Source organism: Melanerpes formicivorus, unplaced genomic scaffold (genome assembly GCF_026170545.1).
Source record: "Melanerpes formicivorus ecotype bairdi unplaced genomic scaffold, bMelFor1.0.p_v2 SCAF_52, whole genome shotgun sequence".
NCBI lineage: Eukaryota > Metazoa > Chordata > Aves > Piciformes > Picidae > Melanerpes > Melanerpes formicivorus.
Genome location: NW_027142404.1, coordinates 3,149,096 through 3,172,363, shown reverse-complemented (window position 1 = coordinate 3,172,363; position 23,268 = coordinate 3,149,096). Strand labels below are relative to the sequence as shown.

Sequence of the window (23,268 nt, the reverse complement as noted above, 5' to 3'; positions counted from 1 at the left end):
TGGGGCAGTCTGACAGGAATCACAATGGATGTTAGGAAGAAGTTCTTCCCAGACAGAGAGATTGGCCCTGCTGTCCAGGGAGGTGGTGGAGTCACCATCCCTGGAGGTGTTTAGAAAGAGCCTGGATGAGGCATTTGGTGCCACGGTTTAGTTGATCAGATGGTGCTGGGTGATAGGTTGGACTGGATGATCTCAGAGGTCTTTTCCAACCTGCTTAATTCTATTCTATTCTATTCTATTCTATTCTATTCTATTCTATTCTATTCTATTCTATTCTATTCTATTCTATTCTGTTCTGTTCTATTCTATTCTATTCTACTCTATTCTATTCTATTCTTTCCATTCCATTCCATTCCATTCCATTCCATTCCATTCCATTCCATTCCATTCCATTCCATTCCATTCCATGAAAAATGTCGTTGCTGCAGGAGTGGCCAGGGATTGGAAGAAGCTGCTCAGGGAGGTGGTGGAGTCCCCATCCCTGGAAGTATTCCAGAAACCCTTGGCCATGGCACTGTGGGGCATGGTTTGATGGCCATGGTGGTGTTGGGTTGAGGGGTGGATTGAGTGACCTTAGAGGGCTTTTCCAACTGAAATAATTCTCTGATTCCATGACCACTGAACCATTACTAACTGAAGTCCATGCTAGCTCATTTCTTCTACACACCTGACAACCAAATTATGTCTGGAGAGCTGCAGAAGTGCTGAATGGCAACTGGAAGTTTTGAAAGGCAAAGAAACCTGTGGCCATGGTACTTGGGGACACAGTTCAATGGCCATGGTGGTGTTGGGCTGATGGCTGGACTCAATGGATGGACTCGGTGATTTAGAGCTCTTTGGGACATGGTGTAATGGCCATGGTGGTGTTGGACTGATGGTTGGACTCAGAGGTTAGACTCAATGATTTAGAGGTCTTTGGGACATGGTTTAATGGCCATGGTGGTGTTGGACTGATGGTTGGACTCAGAGGTTAGACTCAATGATTTAGAGGTCTTTGGGACATGGTGTAATGGCCATGGTGGTGTTGGACTGATGGTTGGACTCAGAGGTTAGACTCAATGATTTAGAGGTCTTTGGGACATGGTTTAATGGCCATGGTGGTGTTGGGCTGATGGTTGGATTCAGAGGTTAGACTCAATGATTTAGAGGTCTTTGGGACATGGTTTAATGGCCATGGTGGTGTTGGGCTGATGGTTGGACTCAGTGATTTAGAGGTCTTTGGGATATGATTTAATGGCCATGGTGGTGTTGGGCTAATGGTTGGACTCAATGATTTAGAGGTCTTTGGGACATGGTTTAATGGCCATGGTGGTGTTGGGCTGATGGTTGGACTCAATGATTTAGAGGTCTTTGGGACATGGTTTAATGGCCATGGTGGTGTTGGGCTGATGGTTGGACTCAGTGGTTGGACTCAATGATTTAGAGGTCTTTCAGACATACTTTAATGGCCATGGTGGTGTTGGGCTGATGGTTGGATTCAATGATTTAGAGGTCTTTGGGATATGATTTAATGGCCATGGTGGCGTTGGGCTGATGGTTGGACTCAAAGGTTAGACTCAATGATTTAGAGGTCTTTGGGACATGGTTTAATGGCCATGGTGGTGTTGGGCTGATGGTTGGACTCAGTGGTTGGACTCAATGATTTAGAGGTCTTTCAGACATACTTTAATGGCCATGGTGGTGTTGGGCTGATGGTTGGATTCAATGATTTAGAGGTCTTTGGGATATGATTTAATGGCCATGGTGGCATTGGGCTGATGGTTGGACTCAAAGGTTAGACTCAATGATTTAGAGGTCTTTGGGACATGGTTTAATGGCCATGGTGGTGTTGGGCTGAAGGTTGGACTCAGTGGTTGGACTCAATGATTTAGAGGTCTCTGAGACATGCTTTAAGGGCCATGATGGTATTAGGCTGATGGTTGCACTGGATGATCTTGGAACTCTTTCCAACTGAAGCTACGTTGTATGTCTCTGTGCTTTCCCACAGCCTCCATGCAGTGCCAGCAGTACACAGGATGCACTCAGCAGCACAAGCAGCCTGTCCCCAAAGCCTGAGGGCACCCAGCTGCCCTTTTGTTCCATGCAACCTATTGCAGAGCTCCTCGCAGCGCAGCACGCTTTGCCTCGTGTCACCTTATTGCTTTATTATTAGCCTTCAGAAAGGTCAGATGGGCTTGCCTCAGATGCATGAGGGAAGAATGTGCTGGCCAGAGCTGAGTTTCCTCATTTTCCCTCTATTGGAGGACCTCTCCCTATATATATCTCACAGTATATTTACATATATACGTGTTCCTGAAGGTCTGCACGAGCCTTTTCCAAGCCATGTGGGGAAAAGCAAGGGAAGTGGGTTGGTTGTTGGTTTTTTTTTTTTCAATTCCCATTGTGGTAATCAATGAGATGTAAAATTGCAGCAGTTGGGTGCTGCCTAGAGCCTCTCCTGACAAACCTCGTTTGCTTTGTCAGGACGCATAAAGCACTCAGAGGAGCGTGGCATTAGCTCCATTTCTCGCTGACGCCAACGAGTGCAGGGAGGAACCAGCTCTTGAGGAGACATTTTCATTTGCTTAAATAACCCTGGCTGCAGCATGGCAAGAAAAAAAAACACCAACAAACCCTGCCTGTGCTGTGCAGAGTTATTAGGGTAGGGAGTAGGAGCCGTTGCCTCCATGTGTGATGTAAAAAACACAAAGCAAGAAGCCCGTGGAGTAGCTCAGGAATTGCTTCCTTTCTGAAATGGCCATGCAGGCATAGACAAAAGTCACAGGAAGGGGACAGGTAAGTTGCTATTTTTATTGTGGTTTTAGTTTTGGGGGGACTTGAGAGGGAATGGAGCAAAACTAGAAGTGGGTAGATTCAGATTGGATGATAGGAAGTTGTTCCCCATGAGGGTGGTGAGAGACTGGCGCAGGTGATTCTGCCCTGCTGCTCCACTCTGCTCAGACCACAGCTGGAGCTCTGGGGCCAGTGCTGGATCCTCTGTGCCAGGAAGGATCTGGAGGTGCTGGAAGGTGTCCAGAGAAGGGCCAGGAGGAGGAGCAGAGGGCTGGAGCTGCTCTGCTGTGAGGACAGACTGAGGGAGTTGGGGTTGTGCAGTCTGGAGAGGAGAAGGCTCTGAGGAGACCTTGTGGCCTTGCAGGATCTGAAGGAGGTTACAAGAAAGACGGGGAGGGACTATTGTGGGTGTCAGGGAGGGATAGGACTGGGGGGGATGGAAGGGTGGTGAGGGTGGTGAGAGCCTGGCATAGGCTGCCCAGGGAGGTGGTGGAAGCCTCCTGCCTGGAGGTGTTTGCAGCCAGGCTGGATGTGGCTGTGAGCAACCTGCTGTGGTGTGAGGTGTCCCTGGCCATGGCAGGGGGGTTGGGACTGGCTGAGCCTTGAGGTCCCTTCTAACCCTGACAAATCTGTGATTCTATGACTTCATGTGTTCCTGTGTGGTGATGGCAAGAGTTAGAATTGGGCTGGCTGCCAGAGACTCTCGATGAGCCTCTCTGTCTTCCCAAAAGGGAAGACAAAGAGAAAGAGAGAGAGAGTGATGTCAAACAGACAGAACTAACAATAAGATGAAACAGACACAAATATACCCAGGGCAAGCATCGAGCCCAGCCCCTCATGACAATAGCATCACTGTGGACACCACTGAGGCTGGGGGCAGGCACTGGGGAAGTCTCAGACTGGACTCAGTGGCAGATAAGAGCCAGGGTCCAGAACTAGACTTGGGAATTGGGATCAGGAATACACAAACTGGGTTCAAAGGCATAACAGAACCATCCTGGGACAATGACCTTTTAAGAGGAGGCTTGACCCTGGTGACCCCTCATCTTTCTCCTGAAGATGCCATCCATGGCTGCAATCCCTTGCTGGGCAGCTGAGGGTCACCTCTCCTCTCTGCTCCTCCCCACAGCTGCCACCTCTGCCTTCCTGCAGCCCAGGGTGGGGCACAAGCTGTGGCAGTGCCCTTGGTCTGCAGAGGAGCAAGTCTCAGGCAGAGCCTTTCTGCAGCCCAGCCCTTGGCAGGAGCTCTCCCTATCAGCTTCTGCCTGCTAGAAGCAGCCCCTGACTGTGCCCAGCTGCCCTGAGCTGCCGAAAGTGTCCTCAGTGAGCAGAGCCTGAGCTGGGAAGTCACAGCACTGAGCAGAACAAATTCTGTTCCAGCTCAAAGCAGCACAGGTGATCATTTCGAACTGAAGGAAGATAGACTACAGAATTTACATCCTCCTTTTATAAAAACAGAACTCTTTCACCTAAAGTAACAGGAGTGTGTCCAGCAGAGCCAGGGAGGTTCTCCTCCCCCTCTACTCTGCCCTGCTGAGGGCCCACATGGAGTATTGCATCCAGTTCTGGGCTCCCCAGCTCAGGAGGGACAGGGATCTGCTGGAGAGAGTCCAAGGGAGGGCTGCAAGGCTGCTGAAGGGACTGCAGCACTGCCTGGGGAGGAGAGGCTGAGAGCCCTGGGGCTGTTGAGTCTGGAGAGGAGAAGGCTGAGAGGGATCTGATCAATGTCTCTCAAGAGCTGAGGGCTGGTGGTCAGGAAGGAAGGGACAGGGACAGCCTCTGCTCACTTGTGCCCTGGGATAGGCCAAGGGGCAATGGATGAAAACTGCAGCACAGGAGGTTCCAGCTCAACGTGAGGAGGAACTTCTTGCCTGTGAGGGTCCCAGAGGCCTGGAGCAGGCTGCCCAGAGAGGTTGTGGAGTCTCCTTCTGTGGAGCCTTTGCATCCCTGTCTGGATGTGTTCCTGTGTGACCTGTGCTGGATTCTATGGTGCTGCTCTGGCAGGGGGGTTGGACTGGAAGATCTCCAGAGGTCTCTTCCAACCCCTAACATCCTGTTATCCTGTGCCTTGTGAATGCTCTGTGTACTAGCAACTGTAAGCCTTTCAATGAAGCAAGCAGTTAGGAAACAATTGAATTATGAGTATAGAAATTCTTGTGCTAGTTCCTTAGAAACTACTTTACAGCATCTATTTAGGAGGAAGAAATTCTCACTTCTGTGTCTTTTGAAAGCCTGCAGAGTGTGGCACATATCACACACACACTCACACACTAGTACAAGGAAATAAAAGCCCCAAAGTATTTTCCTCTGGGTGTCGTTAGAGATGGAGTGATTGTGTAGCTTAGGGCACTGGCAACGAGCAAGAAGCTTCCTGTGTGGCTCTCTGATGCAGATAACCGCAGCCATCCCTTATCAATCCCTTGGAAGTGTTGGGGGAATGTTCTGTTCTCATTCCCCTTGCTGCTGGAGCAAACAGCAGCTTTCTCTGATGCCGCTTCTCTCCGCTACCTGAGCTGATAAGCAAGCCATCAAAGGAATGTTTAGAAATGAGGTATCCTGCTTGCTCTCTTGGGGAGAAACTCAGGGGCTTGCAAGTTTCTGCCTCATTCTAAGAGCTGCTTTCCAGAACAATTAAGAGGATTGCATTTTTCTCCCAGAGCAATTAAGGGGAGGGCAATTTCCTACCCCATTCTAGCACTGCTTTCCAGAGCAACTAAGGAGATGTCCAATGATTTTTCTTCTTCATTCTAGGACTGGTTTCCAGAATAGTTAAGGGGATTGTGGGGCGGTACCTCATTTTTAGAGCTGGTTTCCAGATCAGTTCAGAGGATTGCCATTTCCCGCCCTGATGTAGAACTGGTTTCCAGAACAATTACGGAGATTTCCAGTCTTTTTTCCCTACAATCTAGATTTGGTTTCCAGAACAGTCAAGGGGATTGCAATTTCCTACCTCATTCCAGAACTGATTTCCAGCAATTCAGAGGATTGCCATTTCCTACCCTGTTCTAGTACTGGTTTCCAGAATAGTCAAGGAGAGTGCCAATCTTTTTTCTCCTCATTCTAGAATGGGTTTGCAGAATAATTGAGGGGATTGCCATTTCCTACCTCATTCCAGAACTGATTCTCAGCAGTTCAGAAGACTGCAATTTCCTACCCCATTCTAGAACTGCTTTCCAGAACAACTCAGGAGATTTCCAATTTTTTCCCCCCCTTCATTCTAGAACTGGTTTCCAGAAGAGTCAGGGTGATTGTGGGGCTGTACCTCATCTTTAGAGCTGGTTTCCAGATCAATTCAGAGGATTGACATTTCCTACCCTGATCTAGAACTGGTTTCCAAATAGTTAAGGGGGTTTACAATCATTTTTTCCTTCATTCTAGAACTGGCTTCCAGATCAATTCAGAGGATTGCAATTTCCTACCTCATTCCAGAACTAATTTCCAGCAATTCAGAGGACTGCAGTTTCCTACCCCATTCTAGAAATGCTTTCCAGAACAACTAAGGAGATTTCCAATGCCTTTTTTTCTTCATGCTAGAACTGGTTTCCAGAAGAGTTAAGGGAAATTGCCATTTCCTACCTCATTCCAGAACTGATTTCCAGCAATTCAGAGGATTGCCATTTCCTACCCTGTTCTAGAACTGGTTTCCAGAATAGTTAAGGGGAGTGTGGGGTTGCACCTCATTTTTAGAGCTGGTTTACAGATCAATTCAGAGGATTGCCATTTCCTACCCTGTTCTAGAACTGGTTTCCAGAATAGTTAAGGGGATTTGAAATCTTTTTTCCTTCATTCTAGAACTGGTTTCCAGAATAATTAAGGGGATTGCCATTTCCTGCCTCATTCCAGAACTGATTTCCAGAACAATTCAGAGGACTGCAATTTCCTACCCCATTCTAGAATTGCTTTCCAGAACAACTAAGGAGATTTCCTATGTGTTTTTTTCTTCATTCTAGCACTGGTTTCCAGAATAGTTAAAGGGATTGCCATTTCCTACCCTGTTCTACAACTGGTTTCCAGAATAGCCAAGGAGATTTCCAATCTTTTTTCCCTTCATTCTAGCACTGGTTTCCAGAATAATTAAGGGGATTGCCATTTGCTACCTCCTTCCAGAACTGTTTTCCAGACAATTCAGGGGAGAGCAACTTTCTCCCTCATTCTAGAACTGGTTTCCAGAACAATTAAGGAGATTTCCAATCTTTTTTCTTTCATTCTAGAACTGGTTTCCAGAATTATCAAGGGGATTGCCATTTTCTACCTTAGTCTTGAACTGGTTCCCAGGACAATTCAGGGGATAGCAATTTTCCACCTCATTCTAGAACTGGTTTCCAGCATAGTTAAGGGGATTGTGGGGGTTTACCTCATTTTTAGAGCTGGTTTCCAGAATAATTAAGGTGATTGCAATTTCCTACCTCAGCCTAGAACTGGTTTCCAGAACAACTAATTAGATTTCCCAGATATTTTTCATCATTCTTGAACTGGTTCCCAGTCTAGAACAGGTTTCCAGAGCAGTTAAGGAGATTGTGGGGTTTTACCTAATTGTAGCACTGGTTTCCAGAACAGTTATGGGGCTTGCAATTTTCTAGCTCATTCCAGAACTGATTCCCATCACAATTCAGGGGACAGCAACTTTCCACCTCATTCCAGAACTGGTTTCCAGAATAGTTAAGGGGATTGTCAGATTCTGCCTCATTTTTAGAGCTGGTTTCCAGAATGATAAGGTGATTGCAACTCCCTACCTCACTGGTTTCCAGAACAATTAAGGGGACTGGAAATTTCCATCTAATTGTGGAGTTGTTTTCCATGACAGTTAAGGGGACTGTGAGGCTTGGCCTCATTTTAGAGCTGGTTTCCAGTACAATTAAGTGGCTTGCGGGGGTTTACCTCATATTTAGAGCTGGTATCCAGGATAATTAAGGGGAACTGACATTTCCTACCTCAGTCTAGAAATTATTTCAGAGCAGTTAAGGGGATTGTGGGGTTTTACCTCATTCTAGTACTAGTTTCCAGAACAGTTAAGGGGATTGCTGTTTTCTAGCTTATTCCAGATCTGGTTCCAGTACAATTCAGGGGATAGCAATTTTCCACCTCAATCTGGAACTGGTTTCCAGAATAGTTCAGGAGACTGTGGGGGTTTGCCTCATTTTTAGCCCTAGTTTTCAGAACAATTAAGGAATTTGCAGTTTTCTACCCCATTCTAGAACTGACTTCCAGAATAATGAAGGGGACAGCAGTTTTCCCCCATTGTAGAACTTGTTTCCAGAACAACTAAGGAGATGTCCAAGTTTTTTCCTTCGTTCTAGATCTGGTTTCCAGAACAATTAAGAGGATTGGAAATGTCCATCTCATTCTAGAACTGTTTTCCTGAATAGTTAAGGGACCTGTGGAGATTTACCTTGTTCTTAGAGCTTGTTTCCAGAATGATTAAGGGGACTGACACTTTTCTACCCCATTCTAGAGCTGCTTTTTAGTACTGTGAAGGGGGTTGCAAGGTGCCCCCCTCATTCTAGAACTGGTTTCCAGAACAATTAAGAGGATTGCAATTTCCCACCCCATTCTAGAGCTGTTTTGCAGAACAGTCAAGGGGATTGTGGGGGGGTTCATCAGTTTTAGAGCAGTGGGGACAGCAGTTTTTTACCCCATTCTAGAACTGGTTTCCAGAACAACTGAGGAGATTTCCAAGGTGTGGTGTTTTTTTTTTTTCTTCATTCTTGAACTGATTCCCAGAACAATTCAGGGGATAGCAATTTCCCACCTCATTCTAGAACTGGTTTCCAGAATAGTTAAGGGGACTGTGGGGTTTTACCTCATTTTTGGAGCTGGTTTTGAGAGCAATTGAGGGGATGGAAGTTTTCTACCTAATTCCATACCTGGTCTCCTACCCCATCCTAGAACTGGTTTCCAGAACAATTAAGAGGATTGCAGTTTCCCACCCATTCTAGACCTGTTTCCCAGAACAGTCAAGGGCATTGTGGGGGGTTCCTCATTTTTAGAGCTGTTTCCCAGGACAATTAAGAGGAATGCCATTTTCTATGTCATTTTAGAACTGCTTTACAGAACAGTTAGGGTGACAGAAGGATTTTTACCCCATTCTAGAACTAGATTCCAGAACAACTAAGCAACAAGGCTGGTGAGAGGCCTTAGGCACAGCCCTGTGAGGAGAGGCTGAGGGAGCTGGGGTTGCTTAGCCTTAGAGAAGAGGAGGCTCAGGGGAGACCTCCTTGCTCTCTCCAACTCCCTGAAGGGAGGTTGTAGCCAGGTGGGGGTTGGTCTCTTCTCCCAGGCAAGCAGCAGCAGAACAAGAGGACACAGTCTCAAGCTGTGCCAGGGGAGGTTTAGGCTGGAGGTGAGGAGAAAGTTCTTCACTGAGAGAGCTGTTAGCCATTGGGATGTGCTGCCCAGGGAGGTGGTGGAGTCCCCATCCCTGGAGGTATTCAAGAGGGAATTGGATGTGGCACTTAGTGCCATGGTCAAGTCATGAGGTCTGTGGTGACAGGTTGGACTTGATGATCTTTGAGGTCTCTTCCACTCTTGGTGATACTGTGAGACTGTAATTGAGGGGATTTCAGTTTTCTACCTTATTCTAGAAGAGGTTAACAGAACAACTATGTGGCTTGCACTTTCCTACCTCATTCTAGAAGCTGTTTTCAGAACAATGAAGGGGATTGCAATTTTCTACCCTATTCTAGAACTCCATTACAGTACAGTCAAGGGAATTGCAACTGTTTGGGGTTTTTTTGGCCTCATTATAGAACTGCTTTCCAGAACAATTAAGGAGACTGAAAGTTTCTACCTCATTATGGAGCTGGTTTGCAGAGCAATGATGCAGCTTGCAATTTTCTGTGCCACTCTAGAAGTGGTTTCCAGAAGGCTCTGCCCATTTTCTTTGCTTAGGGTTAATTTTTTCCTAATGAATGGCTGTGAATAAAAAGGCAACACCATTGCCATTTCCAGGCTTGCACAAATTGTGTTAAACTCCTTGGCAGGAATGAGGAAAAAAACCCACCAACAACCCAGTAAATCCCAAATGTCACGTCAGCTTGGGATTGTGCCATGGTTTAGGGAGCTGAGTTTCAGATATTCCCAGCTACTCCCTCAACTAGCAAGTCAGCAGAATGGGAGGTTTCACCTCATGGCTGAATTGTGGGATGCAGATTTAGGGAAATGGAGATGTAGGAGATGAGAAAAGCTGCTCAGAGAAGAGCTGGAGAGCTGGATATAGAATCATTGAAGCAGAGACTCAGAGAAACACAGAATCATAAAATCATAGCATCACAGTATTACAGAGTGCTCTGGGTTGGAAGGGACCTCCAAAGCTCATCCAGTCCAACCCCTCTGCACTCAGCAAGGACATCCCCAACCAGATCAGGCTGCCCAGAGCCCTATCCAGCCTCACCTTCAATATGTCCAGGGATGGAGCCTCAACCACATACCTGGGCAACCTGTGCCAGTGTTCCACCACCCTCATGGTGCAGAACTTGTTCCTCACATCCAGTCTCAATCTGCTCTGCTCTACTTTGAAGCCATTGTCCCTGCTCCTGTCCCTGCAGGCCTTTGCAAACAGTCTCTCTGCAGCCTTCTTGTAGCCCCTTCAGGTCCTGCCTGGAGCCTCCTCTTCTCCAGGCTGAACACCCCCAGCTCCCTCAGCCTGGCCTCACAGCAGAGCTGCTCCAACCCCCTGAGCATTTTCATGGCAGCCTCTGGACCCTCTCCATCAGCTCCAGGTCCTTCCTGTGCTAAGGGCTCCAGAGCTGCACACAGCACTGCAGGGGAGGTCTCAGCAGAGCAAAGTGTCAGAATCAGCTCTCTGGTTCTCAGGCAATGCTGCTTTGGATGCAGCCCAGGCTGCCCTTGGCCTTCTGTGCTGCAAGCTCACCCTGCCTGCTCCTATTCAGCTTCTCTCCCACCATAACCCCCAAATGTTGGGATCACTTTGTCTATTGGATTGTGTCAGTAGCTTGGTTGATCTAATTCAGGAGCTGTGAGTTCTGTGCCACAGGTTGGGGTCAATGTGACAGGCAGAATGTGGATAATGATCAGCAAGAGAATTCCAGAGTTCTACTAAGAACATTCAAAACAGAACAGAACAGAATAGAACAGAACAGAATTAACCAGGTTGGAAAGGACCTTTGAGATCATCGAATCCAACCTATCACCCAACACCATCTGATCAACTAACCCATGGCACCAAGCACCCTATCAAGTCTCCTCCTGAACACCTCCAGGGATGGGGACTCCACCACCTCCCTGGGCAGCACATCCCAATGGGCAATCACTCTTTCTATGAAGAACTTTCTCCTCACCTCCAGCTTAAACCTCCCCTGACACAGCTTGAGACTGTGTCCTCTTGTTCTGGTGCTGCTTGCCTGGGAGAAGAGACCAACCCCCACCTGGCTACAACCTCCCTTCAGGGAGTTGCAGAGAGCAATGAGGTCTCCCCTGAGCCTCCTCTTCTCCAGGCTAAGCAACCCCAGCTCCCTCAGCCTTTCCTCACAGGGCTGTGCTCCAGACCCTTCCCCAGCTTTGTTGCCCTTCTCTGGACACTTTCCAGCAGCTTAACATCTTCCCTAACCTGAGGAGCCCAGAACTGGACACAGGACTCAAGGTGTGGCCTAAGCAGTGCTGAGCACAGGGCAGAATGACCTCCCTGCTCCTGCTGGCCACACTGTTCCTGATGCAGGCCAGGATGCCACTGGCCTTGTTGTCCACCTGGGCACACTGCAGGCTCATGTTCAGCCTACCTTCGAGCAGCACTCCCAGGTCCCTCTCTGTTTGGCAGCTCTCAGCCACTCTGACCCCAGCCTGTAGCACTGCCTGGGGTTGCTGTGTCCAATGTGTAGAGCCTGGCACTTGGATGTGTTCAATCTCCTGCCCTTGGACTCTGCAACTGAGTCCATTGGACTCACACACGCATCTCTCACAAGCATTGCTTTCTTTAAGCTTTCATTTCTGTAGCCTGAGAGCCGGATACTTGTTGCATTTTGATGGGGTTTTTTTTGGTGTGGTCTGGGGGTTTGGGTTCTTTGTTTTGGTGGTGGTGGTTGTTTGAGGTGCTGGGGGGTTGGTTTTTTGCTTTAATCTTAATTGGTTGGGTTCAAACATTTGCTTCCCAAGTTGAAACATGGCTTCATTATGTTGCATCTGAGCCAAAAATCAATTTTCTAGCTGGAGATCACATGGCACAATAAAAAAGGGGCAAAATGATGAAGGTTTGGGGGCTTTAGTGTCATATTCACAAAGATACTCTTACAGCAAAAATCAGTTTCCCATCAGGCAGCCAAGAGGGCCAATGGCATCCTGGCCTGCATCAGGAACAGTGTGGCCAGCAGGAGCAGGGAGGTCATTCTGCCCCTGTACACTGCACTGGTTAGGCCACACCTTGAGTCCTGTGTCCAGTTCTGGGCTCCTCAGTTTAGGAAGGAGGTTGACTTGCTGGCAGGTGTCCAGAGAAGGGCAAGGAGGCTGGGGAGGGTTCTGGAGCACAGCCCTGTGAGGAGAGGCTGAGGGAGCTGGGGTTGCTTAGCCTGGAGAAGAGGACACTCAGGGGAGACCTCATTGCTCTCTCCAACTCCCTGAAGGGAGGTTGTAGCCAGGTGGGGGTTGGTCTCTTCTCCCAGGCAAGCAGCACCAGAACAAGAGGACACAGTCTCAAGCTGTGCCAGGGGAGGTTTAGGGGAGGTTTAGGCTGGATATTAGGAAGAAGTTCTACACAGAGAGAGTGATTGCCCATTGGAATGTGCTGCCCAGGGAGGTGGTGGAGTCCCCATCCCTGGAGGTGTTCAGGAGGAGACTTGATAGGGTGCTTGGTGCCATGGGTTAGTTGATTAGGTGGCGTTGGATTGGTTGATGGGTTGGACTTGATGATCTTGAAGGTCCCTTCCAACCTGGTCTGGTCTATTCTATTCCATTCCATTCCATTCCATTCCATTCCATTCCATTCCATTCCATTCCATTCCATTCCATTCCATTCCATTCCATTCTATCTTAGTATTTTGATACCTTCTTGAAATTTTGCTGCCTACTACCACAGCATTTTTTGGGTTGGAAGGGACCCTTATAGGTCACCTACTGCAAGACCACTGCTGTCAGCAGGGAGGCCTGCAGCTAGGCCAGGTTGCTCACAGCCCAAAGCAACCTTGCCTGGTATGGTGCCAGGGTTGGGGCATCTCCCACCTCCCTGTGCAACCTGGGCCAGGGTCTGACCAGCCTCAGCCAGCAATGTGCTCTGGTGGCCAAGAAGACCAATGGCATCTTGGGGTGGATTAGAAGGGCTGTGGTCATTAGATCGAGAGAGCTTCTCCTGCCCCTCTGCTCTGCACTGGTGAGGCCACATCTGGAACATTGTGTCCAGTTCTGGGCCCCTCAGTTCAGAAAGGACCTCCTCTCCTTCTCCTTTCCAAACTTCTCCTTCCTGAACCTCCCTTCCCTGAACTTCTCCTCTCCTCACCTCACCTCACCTCACCTCACCTCACCTCACCTCACCTCACCTCACCTCACCTCACCTCACCTCACCTCACCTCACCTCTCCCTTCCCTTCCCTTCCCTTCCCTTCCCTTCCCTTCCCTTCCCTTCCCTTCCCTTCCCTTCCCTTCCCTTCCCTTCCCTTCCCTTCCCTTCCCTTCCCTTCCCTTCCCTTCCCTTCCCTTCCCTTCCCTTCCCTTCCCTTCCCTTCCCTTCCCTTCCCTTCCCTTCCCTTCCCTTCCCTTCCCTTCCCTTCCCTTCCCTTCCCTTCCCTTCCCTTCCCTTCCCTTCCCTTCCCTTCCCTTCCCTTCCCTTCCCCTCCCTTCCCCTCCCTTCCCCTCCCTTCCCCTCCCTTCCCCTCCCTTCCCTTCCCTTCCCTCCCCTCCCCTTCCCTCCCCTCCCCTTCCCTCCCCTCCCCTCTCCAAACCTCTCCTCTCCTCTCCTCTCCCCTCCCTGCTTCATTTCAGCCAGGCTGAATGCAGCAGTTGACAGAAGTTGGCAGTAATTGCATTGCTTCTGCTGCATTTGGAATGCTGGGCACCACCATTGGATGTTCCTCCCTTCACTCTCTTTTCATTCTGCTTGTGAATGTCACACTGTGTGGTAGCAGCTCAGCAGGGATGAAAGCTCACACAGATGCAGATTTGTGTCTCCAGCACAAGAATGTGTATTTATAGATGAACAAACCAGGTCAGATCTTTCAGAGGGAACCAAAAATGAACAAATAAAGCAAGCAGCCATTTGTCAGAGGAGTACCTGGAGGCTATTATTAGTTAATAGAACCCATCATAAAAAGGGGGGGTGGGGAGTGGGGAGATACTGGGGAGGGGGTGGAGAGGGAGTAGTTGAATGCCATTTTGTGTTTGCAAACACAGGCACAGAGTCACATTAAAGAGGCACCAGGCCTGCTTTTCACACTGCAGTGGGGCTCTGAAATGAATCACTCCCAGCTCTGCCTCGCTCAGGCTGAGGAAGACAAATGGTCTGGAAGATTGGTTCACCATGGATTGACTCCTTTATTGATTAGCTGTGCAAAAGCATTCCCAGGCAGCTACAGGAGGATATGGGTGGAATTCTCTGTCTGCAGCAGATCACAGAGAAAAGCTGAGAGCATGGCTTTAGAAACTGGAATTGAAACCTCAACTCAAGTTGGTTTGGGAAAGAGGGCCATGCAGAATTGCCTCATCATCATCTGCTAAACTCCAGCCAGATTCACAGAGTCAAAGAATGTGAAGGGCTGGGAGGGACCTCCAAAGCTCACCCAGTCCAACCCCCTGCCAGAGCAGCAGCACCCAGAGCAGCTCACACAGCAACACAGCCAGGCAGGTCTTGGATAGCTCCACATAGGGAGACTCCACAACCCCCCTGGGCAGCCTGCTCCAGGCTTCTCTCACCCTCACAGGGGAAAAATTCTTCCTCCTCTTTCCATGGCACTTCCTCTGCCTCAGCTTCCACCACTGCCCCTTGTGCTGGCATTGGGCATCCCCCAGCAGAGCCTGGCTCCAGCCTCTGGGCACTGCCCCTGCACAGCTTTAGCCACAGCAAGGAGCTCACCCTCAGGCTCCTCCTCTGCAAGCTCCAGAGCCCTGAGCTGCCTCAGGCTCTCCTCCTAAGGAAGATCTTCCACTGCCTGCAGAATCTTTGTGGCTCTGTTCTGGACTCTCTCAATCAGTTCCCTGAGGTCCTCCTTGACCTGAGGGGCCCAGAACTGGACACAATCTTCCAGATGTGGCCTCAGCAGGGCAGAGCAGAGGGGCAGGAGAACCTCTCTCCACCTACTCACCACAGCCCTTCTAACCCACCCCAGGATGCCATTGGCCTTCTTGGCCACCAGAGCACATTGCTGAAGTATAAAGATATTGACATCTCACACATGCTATGTTGCTTCCTTTTGCATCCATCTGACACTGGTGAAGGAAGACAAATGAGGAGAGCAGCAGACACAGAAATTACAGCTCTGATGCAGGAGAACAATCCTTACTCAGGATTTTGCTGAACTAAAAGATCAAGGGGGGGGGAGGGGGGGGGTGTGTGGGGGGGTGTGGGTGGAAAAACCCCCAGCCAAAGAGCAGAATTTATGACCTAGCAATAAATAACCAAGGTTTATGGAGGTTGGGCTGATTCCTTAGCCTTAAAAAACCTGATAAGTACCTAAAAGAAAAGAGAGCTCTAAACTAGCAGAATATGTCAATGACTGAAGGGATGGAAAGTGGCAAGAAATCATCCCCCCCAAAACCCAGCCCCACCAGCAGCTGGTTTTACTGCACTGTGAGTCAGCAGTTGCTCAGAGGTGAGATCTCCCTTCACTTGAGGTTTCCTGCTAGCCCAGAATTTATGTCTGTTGAGCTTCCATTGTTTAGGCAACTCCCTGGAGTAGCATTTTTCTCCCTGTACCTTCCAGGCCTGCTAAGATTCTTCTGTGGACACAGCACGTGGTGATTTTGCTCCTTTGCAGAATCACACAGAATCAACCAGGTTGGAACAAGAGGACACAGTCTCCAGCTGTGCCAGGGGAGGTTTAGGCTGGAGGTGAGGAGAAAGTTCTTCCCAGCCAGAGAGATTGTCCATTGGGATGTGCTGCCCAGGGAGGTGGTGGAGTCCCCATCCCTAGAGGTGTTCAAGAGGGGATTGGATGTGGCACTTGGAGCCAGGATTTAGTTGTCAGGAGGTGTTAGGTATTAGGTACTAGGTTGGAATTGATGATCCCTGAGGTGTTTTCCAACCTGGTTGATTCTGGGATTCTGTGAAAAGACCTCAGAGATTATCAAGTCCAACCCATGGAGAAAGATCTGGGAATCCTGGTGGATAGTGTCACCCAAGACACAGAAATGCTCCACTCTGCTGAGACCACAGCTGCAGCTCTGGGGCCAGCTCTGGAGCCTCTGTGCCAGGAAGGATCTGGAGGTGCTGGAAGGTGTCCAGAGAAGGGCCACGAGGAGGAGCAGAGGGCTGGAGCTGCTCTGCTGTGAGGACAGACTGAGTCAGTCTGGAGAAGAGAAGGCTCTGAGGAGACCTCCTTGTGGCCTTGCAGGATCTGCAGGGGGCTCCAAGAAAGCTGGGGAGGGACTTTTGAGGGTGTCAGGGAGGGATAGGACTGGGGGGGGGGATGGAGCAAAACTAGAAATGGGGAGATTGAGATTGGCTGTGAGGAAGAAGTTGTTGCCCATGAGGGTGGTGAGAGCCTGGCACAGGTTGCCCAGGGAGGTGGTGGAAGCCTCCTGCCTGGAGGTGTTTGCAGCCAGGCTGGATGTGGCTGTGAGCAACCTGCTGTAGTGTGAGGTGTCCCTGGCCATGGCAGGGGGGTTGGAACTGGCTGAGCCTTGAGGTCCCTTCCAGCCCTGACAATTGATTCTGTGATTCCATGATTCTCTGGAAACAGGAGCCTTACTTAAACACTCTGTGTTGCAGGGTAAGAAAGCTCACCAGAGAAACAGATCAGCAGGAAGGACAAGATGTATCATTGCCTATTACACCAGGAGCATCCTACAGAGGTTCAGCTTTTGTCTTGTGGCAAGTGGAGTTTGCTTAGATACATAGAATGGTTTAGGTTGGAAGGGACTTGAAAGATCATCCAGTTCCAACCCTTCCCTGCCTTTGGCAGACACTTCACGCTAGATCAGGTTGCTCAAGCTCAAGCCATGTCAAGGGGGTAGCTACCTCTCCTTGCAGACCCCAGGCAGGTCCTTCCCTTAATTACAGTCTCAAAAATCACCAAGGTTGGAAGAGACCTCAAAGATCATCGAGTCCAACCTGTCACCACAGACCTCAGGACTAGACCATGGCACCAAGTGCCACATCCAATCCCCTCTTGAACACCTCCAGGGATGGGGACTCCACCACCTCCCTGGGCAGCACATTCCAATGGCTAACTACTCTCACAGTGAAGAACTTTCTCCTCACCTCCAGCCTAAACCTCCCCTGGCACAGCTTGAGACTGTGTCCTCTTGTTCTGGCGCTGCTTGCCTGGGAGAAGAGACCAACCCCCACCTGGCTACATCCTCCCTGCAGGGAGTTGGAGAGAGCAATGAGGTCTCCCCTGCCTAAGGCTCTGAGGTGCCACGTTTGGAAGCCAGTGTTAGAAGTAAGGAAGGAACAAAGAGCTGTTTTGTTTCTGTATCTCCTCCTTATAGATGTGCTGAGAAATAAATATATAAATGGAAGCTCTCCAGAATTAGTATAGACTAAGAAAGCTCTGTAGAGGTTGCTAGGCAGCTGAGGCCAAAGGAAGAGAAAGCAGGCAGGCCTTTGAAAAACAGAGCCAGTGCCTTTTGGCTCCTCTGGCTTCACCATTTGCTCTGCTGTCTTCCAGCATCAATAAGAGAATCAGATTTGGTTTTCCTGTAGCAACTGAGCAATGTTCAGAAAAGGAATTGCAATGATATCTCCTTCTCCTATCACTGCTTTCAAGGTGTGGCATTTTATGTGGTGATTCGTGTGGCCAGTATTTGGTTGTTGAGGTTGCAATGGGGTGGGGGTGGGGCTCTGCACCCTGATGACAAGGGATAAGACAAGAGGAAATGACTGCAAGTTGGCAGCAGGGGAGGTTTAGGCTGGATACTGGAAGAAGCTTCTTCACTGGTGGGTTCTAGAACACTGAACCAGGTTCCTCAGGGAGGCTGTAGCCAGGTGGGGAGTTGGTCTCTTCTCCTAGGCAACCAGAGACAGAAGGAGAGGAAACAGGCTCAAGCTGTGCCAGGGGAGGTTTGGGCTGGAGGCCAGGAAATAATTCTTCCCAGACAGAGAGATTGGCCATTGGGATGTGCTGCCCAGGGAGGTGGTGGAGTCACCATCCCTGGAGGAAGAGACTGGATGGGGTGCTTGGTGCCATGGCTGAATTGATCAGATGGTGTTGGGTGATATGGTGTTGGATGGTGTTGGTGTTGGGCTGCATCAGGAGAAGTGTGGCCAGCAGGGCAAGGGAGGTGATTCTCCCCCTCTGCTCAGCTCTGCTGAGACCCCACCTGGAGTATTGCCTCCAGTTCTGGAGCCCCTATTCCAAGAGGCATCTGGAGGTGCTGGAAGGTGTCCAGAGAAGGGCCAGGAGGAGGAGCAGAGGGCTGGAGCACCTCTCCTATGAGGACAGACTGAAGGAGTTGGGGCTGTTCAGTCTGGAGAAGAGAAGGCTCCCAGGTGACCTCATTGTGGCCTTCCAGAATCTGAAGGGGGCTCCAAGAAGGCTGGGGAAGGACTGCTCAGGATCTCAGGGAGTGCTAGGACTAGGGGGAATGGAATGAAGCTGGAGGTGGGGAGATTGAGGCTGGAGGTGAGGAGGAAGTTCTTCCCCATGAGAGTGGTGAAGCCCTGGAATGAGTTGTCCAGGGAGGTGTTTGAGGCCCTGTCCCTGGCTGGATGAGGCTGTGGCCAGGCTGATGTAGTGTGGGGTGTCCCTGCCCACGGCAGGGGGGTTGGAACTAGATGATCCTTGTGGTCCCTTCCAACCCTGACTGATACTGTGATTCTATGATACTATGATAGGTTGGACTTGGTGATCTCCAAGGTCTTTTCCAACCTGGTTAATTCTGTATTCTGGGATTGAATCCCCCTCCCTGGAGGTGCTTCAAAGAGGCAGAGATATGAGGGACACGGTTTAGCACCACAGCTGGGAGCTAATGGTTGAACTGAATGATCTCAAAGGCCTTTTCCAATCCAAATGACTTCTGATTCATTGGCTGAAATGGGAATTTGGTGCAGTGCAGTCAGGTAGAGCTTGAAAAGGAATCACAGGAACCCAGAATCCCAGCATGGTTGGGGTTGGAAGGGACTTGTGGGGATCACCCAGTCCAAACCCAGCTCTAACAGTGTCAGGCACAGCATTTTGCCCAGGATCACAATGCCCAGGCAGCTTTGGGATCTCTCCAGGGAAGAAGCCTCCACAAGCTCTCTGAGCAGCCTGCTCCAGGGCTGCAGCAGCCTCACAGCAAACAAGTTTTTGTTCATGATTTAGGGCAGTCACTAATGCTTCAGCTTCTGCCTCCTTTGAATTGGATTTTTTTCACCACAATGTGCCTCCAGGACTCCAAATGAGGGAAGTGTCTGGGGCTAGAACACTTTGCCCTCAAGAGGTGTCTGTGTTTTCCTCTTCTTAATGACAGGGACAGGCTTCATGCCTACCACCAGTCCCCTCATGATGTGCGATGAAGCTACTCACTACAGGCACACAGCAGTGATGCTCCCACCACCCCCACACAGCCCTCTTCCTATTGCTGCTAAGCAGGCCAAAATAGAACCATTTCATATGCAAGATGAGGTGATCACATTATTGACTAATTGCTGCCTTGGAACTCTCTGCTGCTATTTGTGTCTTAAAGTCTTAGCACAGAAAGCCAGATCGGAAGGGACCTCAAGGATCATCTGGTCCAAAGCTTTTTAGGCAGTGCCATAGTTCAAACAGACTTATAATATAGAATAGAATAGAATAGAATAGAATAGAATAGAATAGAATAGAATAGAATAGACCAGACCAGGTTGGAAGAGACCTTCAAGATCATCGCATCCAACCCATCAACCAATCCAACCCATCTAAACAACTAACCCATGGCACCAAGCACCCTATCAAGTCTCCTCCTGAACACCTCCAGGGATGGTGACTCCACCACCTCCCTGGGCAGCACATTCCAATGGGCAATCACTCTCTCTGTGTAGAACTTCTTCCTAACCTCCAGCCTAAACCTCCCCTGGCACAGCCTGAGACTGTATCCTCTTGTTCTGGTGCTGGGTGCCTGGGAGAAGAGACCAACCCCCACCTGGCTACAACCCTCCTTCAGGTAGTTGTAGAGAGCAATGAGGTCTCCCCTGAGCCTCCTCTTCTCCAGGCTAAGCAACCCCAGCTCCCTCAGTCTCTCCTCACAGGGCTGTGTTCCAAACCCTTCACCAACTTTGTTGCCCTTCTCTGGACACCTTCCAGCAAGTCAACCTCCTTCCTAAACTGAGGGGCCCAGAACTGGACACAGGACTCAAGGTGTGGCCTAACCAGTGCAGTGTACAGGGGCAGAATGACTTCCCTGCTCCTGCTGGCCACACTGTTCCTGATGCAGGCCAGGATGCCCTTGGCCCTCTTGGCCCCCTGGGCCATGTTCAGCCTACCATCGACCAACATCCCCAGGTCTTTCTCTGCCTGGCTGCTCTCAGCCACTCTGACCCCAGCCTGTAGCTCTGCATGGGGTTGTTGGAGAAGACCTCTCAGATCATCCAGCCCAACCTTCTATCACTGCTGCACCACGTCCCTAGGCGCCACATCTCCTCACTCTTTGAACACCCCCAGGGCTGGTGGCTCCAACACCTCCCCAGGCAGCCTGTTCCAGTGTCTCACCACTCTTTCAGTAAAGGAATTCAGCCTGATATCCAGTACCAAAGGAGCTGGCTCTGCACCCTGACAAGCTGAGCCTAAACAGAAGCCACCAGTGAGGGGGAACCCAACCACTTCCCTTGAGAGATGATTCCAGTGTCTCATGGGTAATCACATTCTTCTGGAGGCCAAAGGGCATCTCCCCACGAGTAACCTATACCCATAACCATTTGTCTGTTCCTTGGGACTCCATGGAGAAAGGCAATGATGTGCAACAGAACTGTGCCAGCTGGATGATGTCCACAAATAACTTGGGGGCATACTATAAGCCTACAAGACTGTCAAGGGGTCCATGGCCTAGGGGAGGCCAGGAACAAGTGCAGTTCCCATGGGATCAGTCCTGGCACCAGGCTTGTTCAACATCTTTGTTGGTGCCATGGACAGTGGCACTGAGTGCACCCTCAGCAGGGTTGCTGCTGACACCAAGCTGTGTGGTGCAGCTGACAGCTGGAGGGAAGGATCCATCCAGAGGGACCTGGACAGGCTGCAGAGCTGGGCACAGCACAACCTCAGGAGGTTCAACAAGAGCAAGGGCAAGGTCCTGCAGCTGGCTCAGGGCAATCCCAGGCACTGCTAGAGGCTGGGCAGGGACTGGCTGGAGAGCAGCCCTGAAGAAAAGGCCTTGGGGGTGCTGGGGGAGGAGAAGCTGAAGAGGAGCCAGCAGGGAGCACTTGCAGCCCAGAGAGCCAAGCAGAGCCTGGGCTGCAGCAAGAGAAGTGTGGCCAGCAGGGCCAGGGAGGGGATTCTGCCCCTCTGCTCCACTCTGCTGAGACCACAGCTGCAGCTCTGGGGCCAGTTCTGGAGCCTCTGTGCCAGGAAGGCTCTGGAGGTGCTGGAAGGTGTCCAGAGAAGGGCCAGGAGGAGGAGCAGAGGGCTGGAGCTGCTCTGCTGTGAGGACAGACTGAGGGAGTTGGGGTTGTGCAGGCTGGAGAGGAGAAGGCTCCCAGGAGACCTCATTGTGGCCTTGCAGGATCTGCAGGGGGCTCCAAGAGAGGTGGGGAGGGACTTTTGAGGGTGTCAGGGAGGGATAGGACTGGGGGGGATGGAGCAAAACTAGAAGTGGGGAGATTGAGATTGGCTGTGAGGAAGAAGTTGTTGGCCATGAGGGTGGTGAGAGCCTGGCACAGGTTGCCCAGGGAGGTGGTGGAAGCCTCCTGCCTGGAGGTGTTTGCAGCCAGGCTGGCTGTGGCTGTGAGCAACCTGCTGTAGTGTGAGGTGTCCCTGGCCATGGCAGGGGGCTTGGAACTGGCTGAGCCTTGAGGTCCCTTCCAACCCTGACAATTCTATGATCCTATAACTCCCCTTCCCTCTCCAGCTGCAGCTCTGTAGCACATCTCAGTCCAACCCTCCTTCAAATGATGTCTGGCCATGATTTCCTTTGCTGCATCACAGTTTTTCCATATTTGTTTCTTCTACAGGGTGGATGCTGTGGGGGGGTCCAGGCAGCTCTGTGGAACAATCTCCTGTGGGCTAGTAGGATGAGAAGGTCCAAGGGTAGCTTGGGGAACGAGGAGAAGCATCACCTCCCAAGACGGTAAAGCTCCTGACAAGGTAATTCCTGCCAGGCTGTTGTTCTGTGCTCAGCTTTTCAGGCTCCAGGCTGATCATGGCTGGAGCATGTGGCAGAAACGTGCTAGGGAAGGGGAAACACAAAGGTTTGACGTTGTCTGAGTGTCCACACAGAGCCTCCTGAATATGTTCAGGAGCTTCTCAATCTACACTGGCCTGCATCAGGAACAGTGTGGCCAGCAGGAGCAGGGAGCTCATTCTGCCCTGTGCTCAGCACTGGTTAGGCCACACCTTGAGTCCTTTGTCCAGTTCTGGGCTCCTCAGTTCAGGAAAGATGTTGAGCTGCTGGAAGGTGTCCAGAGAAGGGCAACAAAGCTGGGGAGGGGTCTGGAGTTTGTTTAACATCTTTGTGGGTGCCATGGACAGTGGCACTGAGTGCACCCTCAGCAAGTTTGCTGATGACACCAAGCTGTGTGGTGCAGCAGACAGGCTGGAGGGAAGGGATCCATCCAGAGGGACCTGGACAGGCTGGAGAGGTGGGCACAAGCCAGCCTCAGGAGGTTCAACAAGACCAAGGGCAGGGTCCTGCAGCTGGGTGGAGGCAATCCCAGGCACAAATCCAGGCTGGGCAGGGACTGGCTGGAAAGCAGCCCTGAGGAGAGAGACTTGGGGGTGCTGGGGGAGGAGAAGCTCACCAGGAGCTCTCAGTGTGCACTTGCAGCCCGCAAAGCCAATCAGATCCTGGGCTGCAGCAGGAGAAGTGTGGCCAGCAGGGCAAGGGAGGTGATTCTCCCCCTCTACTCAGCCCTGGTGAGACCCCACCTGGAGTCCTGCCTCCAGTTCTGGAGCCCCTATTGCAAGAGGGATCTGGAGGTGCTGGAAGGTGTCCAGAGAAGGGCCACGAGGAGGAGCAGAGGGCTGGAGCACCTCTCCTGTGAGGACAGACTGAAGGAGTTGGGGCTGTTCAGCCTGGAGAAGAGAAGGCTCCCAGGTGACCACATTGTGGCCTTCCAGGATCTGAAGGGGGCTCCAAGAAGGCTGGGGAGGGACTGCTCAGGATCTCAGGTAGTGCTAGGACTAGGGGGAATGGAATGAAGCTGGAGGTGGGGAGATTGAGGCTGGAGGTGAGGAGGAAGTTCTTCCCCATGAGAGTGGTGAAGCCCTGGAATGGGTTGTCCAGGGAGGTG

The 23,268-nt window shown here is 50.6% G+C and overlaps 1 protein-coding gene across 5 annotated transcripts in view; it reads left to right on the top strand.

The window, feature by feature from the left end:
* LRRC4C (leucine rich repeat containing 4C) overlaps positions 1-23,268 on the top strand; it is a 215,962-nt gene that overhangs the window by 68,159 nt on the left and 124,535 nt on the right. For 2 of the 5 annotated variants that reach the window (XM_068160761.1, XM_068160760.1), the window contains exon 2: positions 21,991-22,123. The exons of 2 other annotated variants lie outside the window; for them this stretch is intronic. The gene's annotated coding sequence lies outside the window, so the exon portion shown is untranslated. Of the gene's footprint in view, positions 1-15,737; positions 15,757-21,990; positions 22,124-23,268 lie in introns of those variants that run through there. One more of the 5 variants, XM_068160762.1, reaches the window with a different exon arrangement.